The sequence below is a fragment of the Haliotis rufescens genome, unplaced genomic scaffold, assembly GCF_023055435.1.
Source record: "Haliotis rufescens isolate VD_foot unplaced genomic scaffold, xgHalRufe1.0.p SCAF_10, whole genome shotgun sequence".
Classification (NCBI taxonomy): domain Eukaryota; kingdom Metazoa; phylum Mollusca; class Gastropoda; order Lepetellida; family Haliotidae; genus Haliotis; species Haliotis rufescens.
In genome coordinates this window covers 34959171-34977739 of record NW_025963780.1, presented here as the reverse complement: position 1 = coordinate 34977739, position 18569 = coordinate 34959171, and the positions used below count along the sequence as shown (strand labels likewise).

The 18569-nt window shown below is 40.9% G+C and overlaps 1 long non-coding RNA gene across 1 annotated transcript; it reads left to right on the top strand.

The window, feature by feature from the left end:
- The first annotated feature begins 10374 nt into the window (after nt 1-10374).
- Nucleotides 10375-12568, top strand: LOC125377806. Its single transcript, XR_007219828.1, has 3 exons — nt 10375-10960; nt 11154-11280; nt 11635-12568. It is a non-coding gene; the product is annotated as an uncharacterized LOC125377806 (long non-coding RNA).
- The last annotated feature ends 6001 nt before the right edge of the window (nt 12569-18569 follow it).

Genomic DNA, 18569 nt, shown 5'->3' with positions numbered 1-18569 from the left:
TGTTGCCATCACGATTTATCCCTGATGCATTACAAGGCTTGCACAACGAGATTGGACATCCAGGACGTGACCGAACACTATCACTCCTACGTGACAGGTTCTATTGGCCAGGGATGCAAGCTGACACAGAAGACTGGATCAGGAATTGCAACAGATGTTTGAAAAGGAAGACACCAACAAATGCACGTGCCCCTCTCGTTAGTATCACAAGTACCCAGCCTTTGGAATTAGTCTGTATGGACTTCCTTACTCTGGAGACTTCAAAGGGAGGATACCAACATCTGCTTGTGATAACTGACCACTTCACACGATACGCCCAGGCAATACCTACTCGTAACTTAACTGCCAAGACAACAGCAGAGGCGTTCTACAACAATTTCGTTATGCATTATGGGATGCCAATGCGGATCCACAGTGACCAGGGTGCAAACTTTGAAAGTAGACTTATGAAGGAGGTTTGTGACATTCTAGGCCTATCTAAGTCAAGGACCACACCGTACCATCCAATGGGAAATGGCATGACAGAAAGGTTTAACCGGACACTGCTTGACATGCTTGGTACTCTGCAGCCAAGTCAGAAGAAGGATTGGAAATCACACGTGAGACCATTAGTCAATGCCTACAATGCTACCAGGCACGAGTCGACTGGCTACACTCCTTTCTACTTGATGTATGGAAGAGAGCCGCGCCTACCTATTGATCTTGCATTTGGAATCGAAACGAACCGGGACAAGCACACTCTAACATCTTATGCTGAAGCCCTTAGACAGCGACTAGAACAGTCTTACAAGATTGCTTCTAAAGCATCAAGAACAGCCCAAGGTCAACAGAAAGCAGGCTATGATTTGAAGATCAGAGGTGCTATTGTGCAACCCGGAGAGAGAGTCCTTGTCAAGATTCTAGCCTTTGAAGGCAAGCATAAGCTTTCGGACAAATGGGAGGAGGACCCTTACATCGTTACTTCTCAGCCAAACATGGGCATTCCAGTGTTTGTTGTGCAGAAGGAAAACGGAGAAGGCAGAACAGGTACTCTGCACAGGAATCACCTCCTTCCCATAGGATCTTTGCCAAGGACAGCTGAGCCAGACAAGCCAGCCAGACCAATTCCAACTCCGAGACCACGTCGCAGGAAAGGACAAACATTTCCAGCCAAGGAGACAACAGAAGTGTCGGACCAGGATGAAATCAAGTCGGTTAGTACAGAGAGCTTGACAGCTGGAGTACCCATAGTGGCTGATGACATCACAATCATCAGTGAAGAGTCTATGGAAGATGGCGCTATCTCACAGTCTGAAGGTGACGACCTGACGACTGGAGGGGTAGACAGTGCAACTTCTGATGGTGACGGACATACACTGCAGGACGGAGATCCCCTCAGTACAGAAGTTGATGCTGGAGATGTAAGAACTGAAGAACAGGATCAGGAACCAGACTTACCTAGAGGAGCTCCCACCTCTTTGACACCTGATGTCCGACCAAAATCAAACCCACCACCAAGAACCTCTACCCGACAGAGAAGACCACCGGAATGGCAGCGCTCAGGGGACTATGTCATGAACCAGGCTACTGCAGAGGATTGGAGACGAAAGGCCAAACTCCTAGAGCAACTGGCAGGGGTTGGAGTCTTCGAGCAACTTGGTGGAGCCATGTCACAGATGATAGTTTCCCTACTGGATAAACCCGGCAAATGACGAGGACGTCATTTGTGTGGAGGGGGAAGTATGTGGCAGAGTAATATTTTGTACATACAAGTTAGGTTTTAATTCTATTTTAGCTATAGTTTTATACACATTCTATTTCATATTTGAATTAAGTAGTACAGAGTTTATTTACCTGTCTTACTTTTGCCATATAATTGTATTTCAGTTTAAACATTAATACCACAGCTTATCTGTTTCATTCAGTCTATTATTTATCCAGCCTTGACTAACCATACCACTGCATGCTTTTCACCCACAGCACTTAGTATCCCACCCCGCGCATAGAGTACTCTATTGTTCTCTGTGGTCAGCTGACACACCAGAAGACTTGTTGAAGTGGATATCCGAAGTCGGTCAGGTAAAGCAGGAACATGGTCAACATGGTCAAGCACAAGCAGGTTCAGAAGGTTCTTTCGTGCCTACTACTGTCACCCTGGCCCACACTCCACAGCTTCCATACTTTTCTGGTGACAGGAAGGGGGATGCCGATTTCGATCAATGGAGACACGAGTATACTTGTATGTCTACTCGTTACTCTTCAAAGATCGTTGCTGAAGCTGTTCGGCGCTCGTTACGTGGTAGAGCTGCTAGAGTGGCTATGCATGTAGACAAGGATGCCCCGTTGAAGACAATCATCTCCAAGCTTGCTAGCGTGTTTGGTGATGTTCACACGGAACACAACATTATGTCACAGTTCTACACAGCCAAGCAAGGGGATGAAGAAAGTGTAGCAGAGTGGTCATGCCGACTAGAGGATATTTTGAGCCAAGGAGTCACACTTGGAAAAGTACAGCCTGGACAAACAGAAGATTTACTAAGGACTACCTTGTGGACTGGACTTAGATCACAACTGAGGGACCTCACAAGTCACAAGTTTGATCAAGGTGGATCATTTGAAGACTTTCTTCGTTACATCAGGCAGGTGGAAGCTGACATCGAGGGGAGGAACCTAGTGTCTCAAAAGAAGCCTGATGCCACAAGTAAGGCCACATTCACTCAGGATTCAGAGCTTAAAGAAATCCGGGGAATCCTGAAGTCCATGTCAACAGAGATTGCTGCTCTCAAGAAACAGAATAAGGACGCCAAGGAATCAGACTCTTCACAGGCAAACACAGGAGCAGCAAGGTATAACCAAGGTCAAGGTCAATCATGGCAGATACCACCTCGACAGTGGATACGTCCACAACAGCCTAGAGAAAATCCGCAGTTTGGACGTGGTGGCCAACATAGATTCCAAGGACCACAGACCTTTTCTGATATTCCGGTTTGTTACCGATGCGGACAACCTGGACACATTAGGAGAGGATGAAGAGCCAGGATAGACAATGGTCCTTTAAACTTCAATCGGCCTATGGGGAGAGGCGGACCATGGGCCTAGACACACAGCATGTCAGCAGTCAACAGCAGTTGGTTGCAGAGTTAGTTGGTAAGCCTACTGAGACTAATATCATGGTCAATGGTGTTAGTTCCAGGGCTTTACTTGACACAGGAGCGACCATTTCTTCTATTTCCGAGTCTTACTACCAACAGAATTTCAGTGAGATTCCTATTGAGCCACTTAAACACATCCTTAACATCGAGTGTGCAGATGGAGAGTTTTTACAGTATAGTGGATACATTGTTGTGGACATTCAGGGAACAGGAAGTGCTTTATCTAAAGTCCGATGTTTACTTCTGGTAGTTCCTGACAGTTGCTACAACCAGACAGTTCCAATTACTCTAGGTACCAACGTTCTCTCTGTTTACATGCTCCAGTGCAAGGAGGAGTTCGGGGAAAGATTCCTTCAGAAAGCAGACCTCCATACTCCTTGGTATTTGGCTCTTCGTTCTATGTCCCTTCAGGAGAGAGAACTTGTCAAGAACAACTACTCCATAGGACGAATTAGAAGTTCAGAGCCAGGTCGCAAGATAATTCCAGCTAATTCTGAAATTGTTATTCGTGGACATGTGATACAGCCCCTACCTTACAGATCCACTTGCGCCATTATTCAGCCTACAAGAGGATCAGTCATCCCAGACGACCTTGACATTGAACCAACTTTAGTTTCATATGATGGAAGAGGACAGAAGATGTTTGTGGACATACATGTATCAAACCTCACAACTCGTTCTGTTTCCATTCCAAGTCGTGCTCTCTTATGCGAACTACAAGTTGTTAGCACAGAAGATGTACCGGAGATTCATCCTTTTACTCCAAGTAAGGACACAGATATTATGAATCTTATGGACTTTAAGGAAGCCAGTGTAACAGACAAGGAACTTCAACAAGGGAAACAAGTTATTTCCGACTACATCGACATCTTTTCAACAGGAGACACAGATGTTGGTCACACTTCTTCAGTGCAACATAGGATCGACTTAGTAGATGACACGCCATTTAAACAGCGACATCGTCGAGTCCCACCAGCCATGTATCAGGAAGTTAAGGATCACTTACATCATCTACTCCTTGCTAGTGTCATAAGACGTTCTCACTCTCCATGGTCATACAATGTTGTGCTTGTGCTAATACAAGTTAGGTTTTAATTCTATTTTAGCTATAGTTTTATACACATTCTATTTCATATTTGAATTAAGTAGTACAGAGTTTATTTACCTGTCTTACTTTTGCCATATAATTGTATTTCAGTTTAAACATTAATACCACAGCTATCTGTTTCATTCAGTCTATTATTTATCCAGCCTTGACTAACCATACCACTGCATGCTTTTCACCCACAGCACTTAGTATCCCACCCCGCGCATAGAGTACTCTATTGTTCTCTGTGGTCAGCCCCACGTTTGGCGCCAATGTAGCGGCCATAAAATTTCCGAGTCCCGTGATGGGATTCGAACCATGGACCTTCTGATCCGAGGTCGGACGCCTTGTCCACATGACCAAAGAGGTTAACCCCGTCAGCAAGCTGACAAGGTAAGGATGTCATCTGTGGGATGACTCCACGCCCGGCTACATACATATACACATTGAATGGCATCAGAAATTGTTTCTGTTGCAATTATTTGGAGGTTATAATGCACTGTCGGATATAAAAATAGTAACATTATACATAATAGAAAAAACATGGCTAATGATGTGACTTGAATTACAATGTTAGAATTGAGGGTTGGCAGATGTAAGAAACGGAACAATAAGGTGGTCAGACCCCTAGCCGCGCTTCTTCACCACATGTATGAGCGAAGACAACTGTGTCTTTCGTCTCTACCAACCTAGTTCCATGTATCTTAGTAACTGGTGATAACTGGTGATAACTCATTTTTATGTATATGTATGTACTGTGATATTTCTCATTTTCACTCATATGTATGTGACGTCCTGCGTGTCTCGAAGGCCATAATGGCCGGACACTGTACAAACTATTTGTGTATGTTTATTGTCACTGCTGTACAGTGTGTGACACGAAAATAAAATAATTTTCTTCTTCTTCTTCTTCTTCTTCTTCTTCTGTAAGAAATATACATGTACTTGCTAATGAAAAGTATTACCATGGTGAGGAAATAACAGAGAGAATAATAGACTGGATAAAGAAGTACACACATGACTGAGTAGGTAATGATACATGACGATATGGCTAGCGTAACTTTGCTCTGCACAAACTAAAATAATAAATTGCAATTTTGTGCAGAAACAACAATAACATGATGTAGGTAAAAATGATTTATTTACAACATTTTGGAGAATTGAGGGGGCTACTTCGGTTGCAGGAGGGTCGTAAACCCATGATTAGTATAAGGGTCGCAAACCCTGGGTTAGTAGACAAGAAAGGTCAGCTGTAGGTCGTGGATCCGCGGTTAGAAAGGCGATTGAAGTAACTTGTAGGTCGTTTACCCGTGGTTAGAAAGGCGAGTGAAGTAACTTGTAGGTCGTTTACCCGCGGGTAGAAAGGCGAGTGAAGTAACCTGTAGGTCGTTGACCCGCGGTTAGGAAGGCGAGTGAAGTAACCTGTAGGTCGTGGATCCGCGGTTAGAAAGGCGAGTGAAGTAACTTGTAGGTCGTTTACCCGTGGTTAGAAAGGCGAGAGAAGTAACCTGTAGGTCGTTGGCCCGTGGTTAGAAAGGCGAGTGAAGTAACCTGTAGGTCGTGGATCCGCGGGTAGAAAGGCGAGTGAAGTAACCTGTAGGTCGTTGACCCGCGGTTAGGAAGGCGAGTGAAATAACTTGTAGGTCGTTGACCCGCGGTTAGGAAGGCGAGTGAAATAACTTGTAGGTCGTTGACCCGCGGTTAGGAAGGCGATTGAAGTAACTTGTAGGTCGTTGACCCGCGGTTAGGAAGGCGAGTGAAATAACTTGTAGGTCGTTGACCCGCGGTTAGGAAGGCGAGTGAAGTAACTTGTAGATCGTTGACCCGCGGGTAGAAAGGCGAGTGAAATAACTTGTAGGTCGTTGACCCGCGGTTAGGAAGGCGAGTGAAGTAACTTGTAGGTCGTTGACCCGCGCCTAGGAAGGCGAGTGAAGTAACTTGTAGATCGTTGACCCGCGGTTAGAAAGGCGAGTGAAGTAACTTGTAGGTCGTTGACCCCGGTTAGGAAGGCGAGTAAAGTAACTTGTAGGTCGTTGACCCCCGGTTAGGAAGGCGAGTGAAGTAACTTGTAGGTCGTTGACCCGCGGTTAGGAAAGCGAGTAAAGTAACCTGTAGGTCATTGACCCGCGGTTAGGAAAGCGAGGACCTAACGGTGGGATTAGTTGCCTTAGGGTCGTGGACCCGGACATCCCTATGGACGGTTCCTGATCGTCAGGATCGGGAAGCCCATGTAGATAGTGTCCTGCCATATGAATCAGGGGTCAGTCAGCTTATTCTGTGCTTCCCGTACTGGCGATTAAAAGCACTGAATAATTTGAAGGCCAAAAGGAGACAGATCTGCCCAGATCTGTGTTTATTGAATAAACACATTGACTAATTTTCAGTGATATAACTAATTAAGATATTGTAGCTGCATGGCCGCCGCTACGCTTCATTGGTTTTGTGTTTTACAAATACATATGAATGTATATGCGGCCTCATTATGATGTACGATACATTTTTTCACACATGAATAAGTTGAACCTTGAGGTAAGTATGGTTATGTTCATGTGTATCAGTTTGCCCTAACAACTGTGTACAAAACAAGTGCATTATCTTAACTTGGCTAATCATGCATTTCGTCAGCTATTTTAATAATACAGTGCGTTGTCACAGCTGTGTACAAAACAAGTGCATTATCTTAACTTGGCTAATCATGCATTTCGTCAGCTAGTTTAATAATACAGTGCGTTGTCACAGCATGCCGTGTAGGTCTGTACAGCGCAATGTATTTTATTTATAAATCGGTCGATCCTGAGAGTTTATATATTTACGCTCAATCAGCAATATTTAAGCTGTTCACATATATTACAACTTTGTAAGTTACCTTTCCTTTCTAGAAATATCATAGAATCTACAGAAACTTCATTTATTCATTTTCAATATAATGTTTTAGTCATGTATATTTTACGAACATGACAATAAATTTGAGGAGCCTTGTAAAATTTGAGGGTCAGACATTTAGGCATCCCCATTGGCACCAATTGTGCTCCCTCTCTTGCGATCTGTTTCTATATGCATAGGAATCGGAATGTCTGCTCGGATTGGCAAAGTCAAAACAAGGTAATTTGGTTTAGAAGTTTAACTAAAGCTTCAGGTATATCGTTGATCTGATATCGTTTAATAACCACCAAATAGCCATTTTCCTTCCACTGATCTAGACCGCCTCCGTGGTCTAGTGGTAGAGCGTCCGCCCGGAGAGCGGAAGGTCCGGGGTTCGATCCCCGGCCGCGTCATACCAAAAGACGTTAAAAGATGGCACTTGTTGTTACCCTGTCTGGCGCTCGGCATTAAGGGGCTAAAACAAGGACTGGTCGGCTCGGAGTCAGTATACTGTGTCTGAGTGGGGTATTCATGTTAAACTGCGACATGGTATCTCAGTAAGCTAGCACTATAAATCGGCATCAGTCCGGACTAGTACAAGAAGCCACACAAACACACACACGTACATGCATGCACGTCGCTATATAAGTGCAATAATCTTGGACGCGACGTTAAACCCCATTTCACCTCACCTCACCTCCACTGATCTACCAACCTGAACTAGAAATATAGGAGACCAGTGAGACCGCCTCCCCTGTTTCATATTCTGATCTATGCATAAAGATTCAGAATGACAAAAGACTCTCGACAAGACTGTTTAACATGAGGTATGACTTCAACGTTCCAATAGTCAACTTTCTCTTCACGTCGCGCAACATTCCAGCGGCTCGAGGGGCTGTCGGGTAGCCTAGTGGTTAAAGCGTTCGCTCGTCACGCCGAAGACCCGGGTTCGATTCCCGACATGGGTACAATGTGTGAAGCCCATTTCTGGTGTCCCCCGCCGTGATATTGCTAAAAGCGGCGTAAAACCATACTCACTCACTCCAGCGGCTCGAGCCTTTGGTGTTTACATTTCATAACTTTTGAAATACAATCGTGCAAGCTCTTTCTACCAAGTTTTTAAAGAGCGTCATACAATCAATGTTACAACATTCAAGGTCTCAGTAAAACTTTCAAAAGGTGTTATGGTAGACATGTGGAGGAAATTTCCAAATTTGACACATCAATAACAAAAAAAGATGTCCGATACAATTCCTTATCTTGACTTGTACCATATGCTCCCGTATTTTTTTTCAGGTGAACAATTGACTTGCCTTTGCATGTGTTTGTGACGGGTGCCGCTGATGGGGTAGGATACGTTCACAGTTTCGCGAACACCTGGTATTGTCACTATTTGATAGTGATTCGTAAACACATCTCATGATCGACTGCATCGACTGCATCTATTTGCAGAATATGGAAATGGTTTTGTCGCTTCTATTTTAGCAACAATGGAATAATACGGACTAATGTACGGCTTAGTTGAAAAGAATATCAAATGTTAAAAGGATGATAATATTTATGATAATATAGGCACACATAGACACATAGTGTCGTGGCATCTGTTTTTTGGAAAATGATTGTGAGGCACCGTATGTTCGGATTTTAACCATTGTCTAATAGACAGGAGATGATAATGCGCGAATTATCTTAAGTCTTAGACTGATGTATAACGTTATACGTGCTTGGCGCCAAATCATATACTACAAAAACTAATTATATAAGGGAGTTTTGTTTTACGCTGACCTTCAGATACATTCGACCAAAGATATTGAAATGTATACACCAGCAAATACATATTTGCGATATACTTCCAAGGACCGGTTGATAGACCTGTGATTCCAGCATCAACATTGTATAAGGCTTCATGGACATCTATGACTGACTTATAACTTCATAACTGAAATGTGGCGCCTAATGAAAACTCGGCCACGAGTTGTTTTAACACAAAATATTCTTCACACGTTACAAACGATATCCATACATATTCAAAATGAATCAGGGATACACGTTATTAATGACATCCAGAAGAACGTTGGTCATGCAGCAACTTAATGGGATACAGTGACAATGGCCTATTCACGAAGCTGTCTTAGCTAAGAGAAATCTTAGCGACTTACGACAAAAATTACGACTGCCATAAGAGCTATTCTTGAAGCTGTCTTAAACCTATCGTAGCCGTGTCCCAGCTACGACAGCTGTCGCTGCTAAGTCAGGTAGCTCTCTTCTGTTGGAGATGAAAAGAGTCGGGTGTTTTTCCCGTGACGTCATAAGGGAATTCCCTTGACCTACATTGACGGGCAGACGACACCTGTCATCTGTGCGCCATGGACTCACCTCCGAAACATAAACGCATCAGGAAAGTAAACTGGATGCCTATTGAAGTGGACATATTTATTCAAGAAGTGGAGAAACATCATCACATTTTATTTTCGGCGTCTTGCAACACCGTGACAAATGTGCAAAAGAAGAAGATATGGACCAACATCGCTCAGAAGTAACTACTAGGCTACCCTAACTCACTGTGCGTTAACCAAGAATAATTAAGCTACCACTGTTTATTGTGTCATATAAAAGTGATTACATGTAGAGTAAATCTCAAACTCAGTATAGGTCCATGCACGACCTTTTTTCCTTGTTATTTGTCAGGCGACAGTGACTATTTATAGTCAGGGGAAAACCTGATTCCTCCCATGAGTCGTGTGTTTACATTTTGTTACATCAAGTGGCATTTCGGGGACACGTATCATTATGCCTTATGCCTTATCGCATTTTTTGTAATAATTTGTTTAGGATTTATATTACCCATGCTAACATGAGCTGAGGAATAGAAAATAAATGTGCAAACATTTTGTCAAGTAATTCATCTCTGTGCCTTATGATAAAGATTGTGTAAGTATTTTTGTATTTTTATGCAAGTAATTATTTTCCAATATATAACGTCATACATTATATATATATAGTACAGAGGTATCAATTTGTACAATGTGTAGTAATTAAGTATTAAAACAAAATTGTGATATTATTTGGTGACATTATGTAATTTTTTGTAATAGAATCTGTGCCAACAGCTTGGTCAAACAAGATGAGAAGGAGATCAAGAAGAAATGGACTGACATTAAGTAAGTGCATTGGCCATATCTGATGATGGTATGATATGTATTCAAAACAAAATGAACCCAGTACTGTTAACATTATATATATAAATATTCAAGAATTTTTTTAGCAGCATCAATCAATGTTTATGACATATTTCTGGCTGATATGAACATGTCAATAACTAATTTTGAATTGCCTATGTTTAGACAAATTTGCTAACTATATGAAAACATATACAATACTAAGAGTGTCAAGCGATGATGGAATACATTTATTAAACATTGACACTAATCCAATGTACTTTCTTGCAAATTCAAACTGTGATATAATCTGGTATTAAGAAGCCAAGCATTTAGGAAGGCTGCCTCACTAAAAAGAGAGATTTGTGCAAAAGGAGGAGGACCACCACCTCAACCACTTAATGAAGTTGAAGAGCGGGTAAATATGATTACATTGGCATATCAAAGATTACTATAACTTCTATGTAATCAGCCAGGCTAAATGACACATTCACAGCATATATTGTAATCACTTGTATGAATTGTTTTCACATTTGATACATATATTCACATCTATCATGAACAGGGTTACTACATAAAACATTATTAATGTTTCATTGTTATGTGTTACAAATCTTTGAAATTTACAATCTTCATAAAAAATTATTTACAGATTGTATCACTGATTCCCTCCTGTCAAATTGATGGTTGTGAAGGTGGATTGGAGAGTGATGTCAATGAATGTAAGTTAAAAAAATCTTAATTCAACATTAAATCTTATTTAATTATAAATGACCAGTGATAAAGATTCCACTTACAAATATATTCGACATTATGTCATTGAAACAATTGTAAGATGTTAGTGTAGTCAATGTCACACATAAATATGTCAGTTGCATGAAAACTTATACATTCTGATTGTTCATTTTCTTTCAGTTGTTCCTGAAGACCTGACAAATGCCTGTCTACCTGACGAGCAGTCAGTGTTCGTTATACCACCATCACCACCACAGCTGTGTCACAACAGAAACAGCAGTTGTTCAGACTGTACTAGCTGTGGAAGGTATTAAACATCATTGATCTGACAACTTGTCACGATAATTCAACTATATCACAGGTCTGACCATTCACACAAAGATTTATAACATGTAAGACAAGTGAAAAAATACTAAGTAAATAAAAAAATGTAGCTTTGTTGTCTAAAAAGATTTTCAACTCCTCTCACTTCTCATATGAATGTCACTTTTGTCAGTTCACTCAATATTATAAAACATGTTATAAGGTGAGAAAAAACAAATAATCTCCAAAATCTTTCACATATATATATTGTGTACTTTGATTATGGAAAAAGCATTTATTACCTTTATTCATGTTTCAATTTGATTTGATGTACTGAATATACTACTCATATTTTCAGGACACATTCCAACCACAAGAGACAAATTGATAGCTTTAGAGGAAAGGAAAGTGGAGATCCTGCAGCAGTTGCTGTCAGTAGAAATCCAGCGTCTCAGTATTGAGGAAAGAAATCTTGCTATAAATGAAAGAAATTTGAAAATAAATGAAGAAAAATTGTTGCTGAAACAAGCAGAAAAGAATGTTCAGTGCCTGTCTCCTCTTATTCCATTTCATCATTAAGTAATATTTCAGCTTTGTTGTCCTATTTAAATATATATGTTGTAATATTTGACTCTGCTTAGTCTATTTCAGGAGAGGGGCAGTGGGGTAGCATTGTGGTTAAAGAGTTTGCTCATCGCGCCAAACACCCAGGGTTCTAATCCCCACATGGGTTCAATGTGTGAAGCCCATTGCTGGTGTCCCCCGCTGTGATATTGCTGGAACATTGCGAAAAGCGGCATAAATACACACTCACTCACTCACTATTTGGAAGAAACATTTCAGTTCATGTCAGAATGTTTAATTTTTTTTAACATGTTCAGTATTGTTCACTGTCTTGAGAAAAATTGGCGGATTACACCATGCCTAGTTTGAAACCCATCACAAATAGGTCCAAGATATACTGTGTCATCACTGGCAACTTCATCAGCCTGGGAAGGTGGCAGTGGTATGTTCATGTCAAGGCACATATTGTGCAGCTGGGCTGCAGCATACACTACTTGACAGTAGAATCAGGACTTTTAGATTTGTGTGATGTAGGTGATGCAATCATGGCAGATAAGGGATTTACAATCTCCGACTTGACAACACCAAAAGGTATACTCCTAATAATTCCACCAAAGAAACATAAGAGGAAACAGCTGACTGCTGTAGAAATTGAACAAACTAGGAGAATAGCAAACTTGAGAATCCACGTAGAAAGGCACATGGAACGTGTCAAGAATTTCAAAATTTTGCAGGGTATAATTCCAATTTAAAATTTCAAAATCTGTAAAAAAAAATCTGGAAAATCTGTAATGCTTTGACTACTCTGCTCCCCCCCCTTAAACTCATGACCAATAAATTGATGACAATTACTTCTTTGATGACAGTTCCTTGCTTGCTCTGTAATAATTAGGATTAACATAATCTTATTGCAGCTCCAGATGTGAATGGTCACATGATCATGGTATCATGACAACAATTTTGTATTAAAAACATTGAGCCAAATAAGTCTAGCCAAATAAGTCTATTTTTGTCCATACTTTGTCCATTTTTGTCCAATATGACTATTGACATGACAACCTACTGGTTGTCTATTTTTGTTTTACTTATTGAATCAAAGCATTGATATAAAAATCCTGACTCTTCATATAAGTAGATAAACAATTTCATGTTTTAGCTGTGACAGCAGGATCATAGTCCCATGGTTCTAATTTTTGTAACAATAACTAAAAATGAAAGAAATAAACGCTTGATGATTTTCTTTAATGATGTTGTCCATGTTGTCATTTCAAGACGTTACAGAAAATATGTTAAGATATGTTATGGCTTAATAGAATGGTTTAAGAAATTACACGGAGAAGGAGATATCCTATGTCTAAGCGACATACTATCTGAATGGTCAGTCGCCGTGAATGCGGCGTTAAGTAACAATTCACCCACTGAATGGTAAGTATCTATGACTATCAAAGGAAGATATGATATGGTATTGAGTGAAACATTGAATTGACTGAGTCAGCGTAGGGTAAAACAACTGGTAAGATGGTAGTACAACGGTCAATCTAATACAGTGAAACACCTCGCTGGACACATCGGGTATATTTTTCAGGAATAATGGCTGACAGATAGAAACTGCGAGGCCTTGTGACCATCTGATGCCACTTGTTCTCGTCAAATGTAATCCTTTCAATGGAATCCCTTTGAGAGTCCACACCACAAAATCACACCAAGTTCTTTTGGTCAAGGCCATCTGTCCTTGTACTTGAAAGTAGTATGCATGGTTTCTTTTAGAGTCACATTATTGTCCACAATATCGCAGAAGAAGTTTGTATTTGATGCAGCCTCTTCTGGTGTTAGATCTCTGAAAACGGATGGACATTTAATCTCTACTAAGCCATGTTGATTACTACATGTACTACAATCTGTGCATGACACAAGTCCATCAGGGCTAGTTGCAAGGTAAGGGTAGTCTGTATTCACAATAAGTCCACACTGAGACACTTTCAACTGTGGATGAAGACCTGCCATTTTGTTGATATACTGCCGCCTTGCTGCCGATTCATGTGAAAGTCCCCATCTGGTATGTCTGTTACCAAATTCGCCCCGATATCCCATTAGGTCACAAACAAGTCTATCTGGAGCTGTAGATGTCTGTCGGATAAATACTTTGCCAAACTGTGAACTTGTTATCCTTTCCAATCTGGCTTCCTTCCAAAACTCTGTTTTATGTTGTCCTCTTGTCATTCTCTCTATTGACCTCACATCCTTTTCTGACACTTTCATGGAATCAAAATCATTTTGAAAGGTAGTTTGACAGGTTGGCGATTTAATATCAACATAGTCAGGAATACAACGATCAATGCATGGTATTTTTGGAAGTTCTGGCATAGGTTCAGGAGCTTGAGTTACAGTAGTTGTATTAACAACATATCCACATTTACTTTTTGTTTCATGACCAATTAACTTCTTATTAAATCTTGTGAGATTTATTGTTGTCCGCAGCATGTTGCTGTTGGCATGGTTGGGACACATTGATCTTTTGTTGATTGTTCTAGTACCTTGTGTAGTCCCAGTACCTTTTTGTTGACTCTTCCTGCCACTTGACATCAGGTTCAAGTCATCCAATTTCATTGGATCCAACTTCCTTTTTCTGGGAATTTTCCACTTGCACTCAAATGATGTGCATGAAAGCAAACCATCCTTTTTCTTCTGACTAATGTCTGCAAGGGCATGAAGCAGGGCTGATACATGATTACAAGCCTCCCCGGCACTGCAAAAACAAAATTAGTTATATTTATTAATATTATTTGGATTCTAGCTTTAATATTATGAAATAACAATCAAATGCATATAAAATGACAGTCATGTTTCCTCTATTTCACCCTAAATAATAATTATTTTTAATGTAATCAGCTAAAGATGTCACATATTAATAAGCAACAATATCAATAATCTGTTTATTTATTAATTATTATAAATTAACAAAAGTGAATGAGAGGTCCCTCAAAGAATGGCATTCGATATCCGCTTGGTGTGATGAGCTTCCGTTGCATAGATATAACGCCTTTACTGGGTTGTACTAAGGGTGTTGCATCCAAACGAAGTGCCCTAGCCCCTCTTGCTCGCGCTAAAACTTGTGCTCTTACCCCAGTCACCTTTTTATTTCGTTCCCGTAGGTATTCACGCAATTCTTTAACTGTCATTTGATTGAATTCATCATCAACGCCAATATTGTTATTTGCCGCCATTTTGAGGTTTACTCGGCGGAAGTGAACCAAGCTCCTTCCCAGCGTGTGACATCTCGGTAACATAGAGCTCCGGGAACGTACTTTCGCTGTGAGGAGCTTGGAAGTGAACGTGAAAAGGGGACATCACTCTAATTTTCTTTACAAAGGGAAATAACAACACACACGGGGCACAATGGGTCATGGTCAAGGTCAACTATGCGAGGCGGTAAATTTATCGGATCGTGGCGATGTATGAAATAGCAGTATGTATCTTTCTCATTCAATATACAATTTCATTACTATTACAAAACCGTGTACAATTACCGGAGATCAGCATCACATATTGCTTGAATATTGATGGCATGGTAACCCTTACGGCACACGTAAGCGACCTCCTCATCATGCGGTGGTCTAATAATAGCGATCACCCTATTACATTGGGGAACCCAGCTATGTCATAAAATCTTTCTTTTGTGTTTTGACGGGTTGTGGCATCGTTTGGAAAGTGTATCAAATTCAGATGTTTGCACAGTAGATTTATGGTTTTGTGTATCACCCTCGATACACTAGGTAGGTTGACTGACGCCGTGCAGGTCCCCGATTTCAGACTGAAAACCACCTTTTGCCAAGTACCGTAGATTTATCAAAACATGCATTTCGGGTGATAGAGGTACCGAACGCTTGGTCGGTCGTTCGAGGTAGGACCCCACACTCGCAATAATTTGTATGATGGCATGCCGATTTATGGCATGCGTGTCATCTAACGTGTCCAGCTGACTCGTCCTGTCACGGAATATTTTCTTCCTGGAAGGTGTTAGGGTTGATTGCTTTTCTCTATCGAGAAGCCCGAGCAATAGGTAGGACGCCATGATGGATACCTAAGACAGGTTTACGACAGGTCAGACCCTGTCTTATTTTTTGTCTTACGCCGTGCCAGTTATATTCGTACGATCCAAAATGGCCGCCGTTTGTTTACATATCGACTCGCTTTTAAAGAGCGTCATTTATTAATGAAAAAATTATCTACATACCTTAATACTTGGTAAGATCCCCTTTCATAGTCAGAACTTTAGATATCCGGCGTGGAATAGATTCATAAAGGCCACGAATAAAGTCTAGCTCAATGTCCTGCCAAGTGATAGGGATCGCTTCAAACAGCTGATCTTGGTTAGTGATGTCGTTTACGGTGTCCTGTAGTTTTTTCTTTAGTTTTAGCCAAACATTTTCTATAACATTTAAATCCGGTGATTGTGCTGGCCAATCCATCGTTTTTATGGCATTGTCGGCGATGAATTTTTTCACAATATTTGCCCTATGAACGGGCGCATTGTCGTCTTGAAATATATAGTTATTGTCTGGAAAATGTCTACAAATTACTGGCCACAAATTATTGTCCACAATTTCTATGTATTTCTGGGCATTGATGTTATTACCATTTACACGCACCAAAGTCGCCACACCATCATAACTGATACTCCCCCACACCACCAAACTCAACTTCCTGGTTCCAGGGGGACACACGCACTCGGGTCGATCGGCTTCATTTTCCTATCTCCAAATGTATACACGATTATTATTTCCAATAACCACCTGACTCTCATCAGTAAAGATAACATTCTTCCAAAAATAATTGACAGTTTTTTTCCTCATACTCCGACACCACAAGACACGTTTTCCCTAACAACCATCTTTTTTCGTGATGCGTCTGTAAAATCCTTCTCGGTGTAATTCCCTTTGAATTGTTCTTTTCGAGACAGATTGGTCTCTCACCGAATTGAAATTACCAGTGATATCCTTCAAAGGTCTCTGTCTATTATTTTTAACGAGTCTGAACAGCGCGGTGCGATCTCTGTCTGACAACTTTTTTTGTCTAGCTTGTCTCAGGATGTTTTCTACCGAACCCGTTCGCTTAACTTTAGCTAAAATACTACCCAAAGTAGACTTGGGAACCCCCAACAGGTCAGTAATCGCTCGATAACTTTCCCCCTCTTCTTTTAACTTTAACGCTATTCTTTTTAAATCACTACTCAATTCCTTAGATTTTCTCCCCATGTTTGCACTGATTATCGTATGTTTTGATCAAGCAGACGACACTTTGAAGCTAAGACAAAATTGTTATGGATGAGCAACTTCTTTATTTCAATTGGGCGACGTTTCGGTGTAGATTCTAACACCGTTATCAATAACAATGTTGTCTTAGTTACCATTCCAACTTCTAAATGCCACTCAAAGAAGAGACACTTTGAAGGACATCACGTGACGGTCACGTGATCAAAGTGACGTCATGTCAAATTTAACACGGTTCCGAGCATTATTGACGCTACGCGAAACATTATAAACCGTTATGGATCGTACGAATATAACTGGCACGGCTTAGTTTAGCGCTAAGACAGCTTCGAGAATAGACTTAACTAAGACGTTTTTCGCTACGACATATTTGCGCCAATCTTAGCGCTAAGACAGCTTCGTAAATAGGCCGCCATATATATATATAGCGATGTTGATATGCAGCGACAGTGTTTCCATCACCAGACTGAAATATGCCAATAACTTGGTAACACGTTACGAATCATGGGCTATTTCAGGCTGACAAAATACCTGATTCAATAAGGTTCAGTGTGATAAACAGATACCGTAACTGTTTTCAGAGACACGATCAAACACATTTTATCAGTAAGTATCACCGATTCATTGCATGTGCTGTATTCAAATTTAGAGATAGTTTTACAATATGTGGTGCCGCAAACGTGAATGAATGTCGTTAACATGAAATGACAATATTTGAGTTGAAAGGACGATATTAGCCTGAACACGTGTTTTGTATGAATACACAATGTCATTTAGAAAGTGGTCAAATGTAACAAATATTATATTTGGGATAACACCTTCTTAGTAAAGTACAGATTCGCGTACTTTTTTGGGGTGGAGTCCCGTCAGCGATCTTATCAACTCATCCACCGAGGCTTCCACACAAAAATGAAAGTTCGACAACTGGTAGCCTAGAACACGAACTTTGTGTACCTTTCTGACGAGTGTAAATTGGCACGTCTCCCATGGCCAAAAGCTATGAATACACTAAGAAAGTGTTATCCCAAATATAACATGTGTTACATTTGACCACTTTCAAAATGGCATTGTGTATTCATAGCATAGAGGGGGGCACGGGTGGCCCAGTCGTCTAAGGCGCCGCGATTCGCTGTGCAGAGTTGCGTCCCTTGGGCACGCCAGAAACCTATGATTGTGGGTTCGAATCCCGGTTCGCCCCGATTATGTTTCTAGGTTTGTCAGCACCATACCCGTGCTCGTGGGTTTCACCGAAGTGGTAAACGTCTGAGACCTGCATCACTTCGGGCTTTCCTCCCACATTAAGCTGACACGCCGTGATATAACTGGAATAATGTTAAAAGCGGCGTTAAACCCAACTCACTCACTCACTCACTCACTCATAGCATAGAGAGCAACTCTTGCAATCTCGAAATGTTGTAAACATATTCACTTTGACATGTAATTACATATTCCAGTCAAG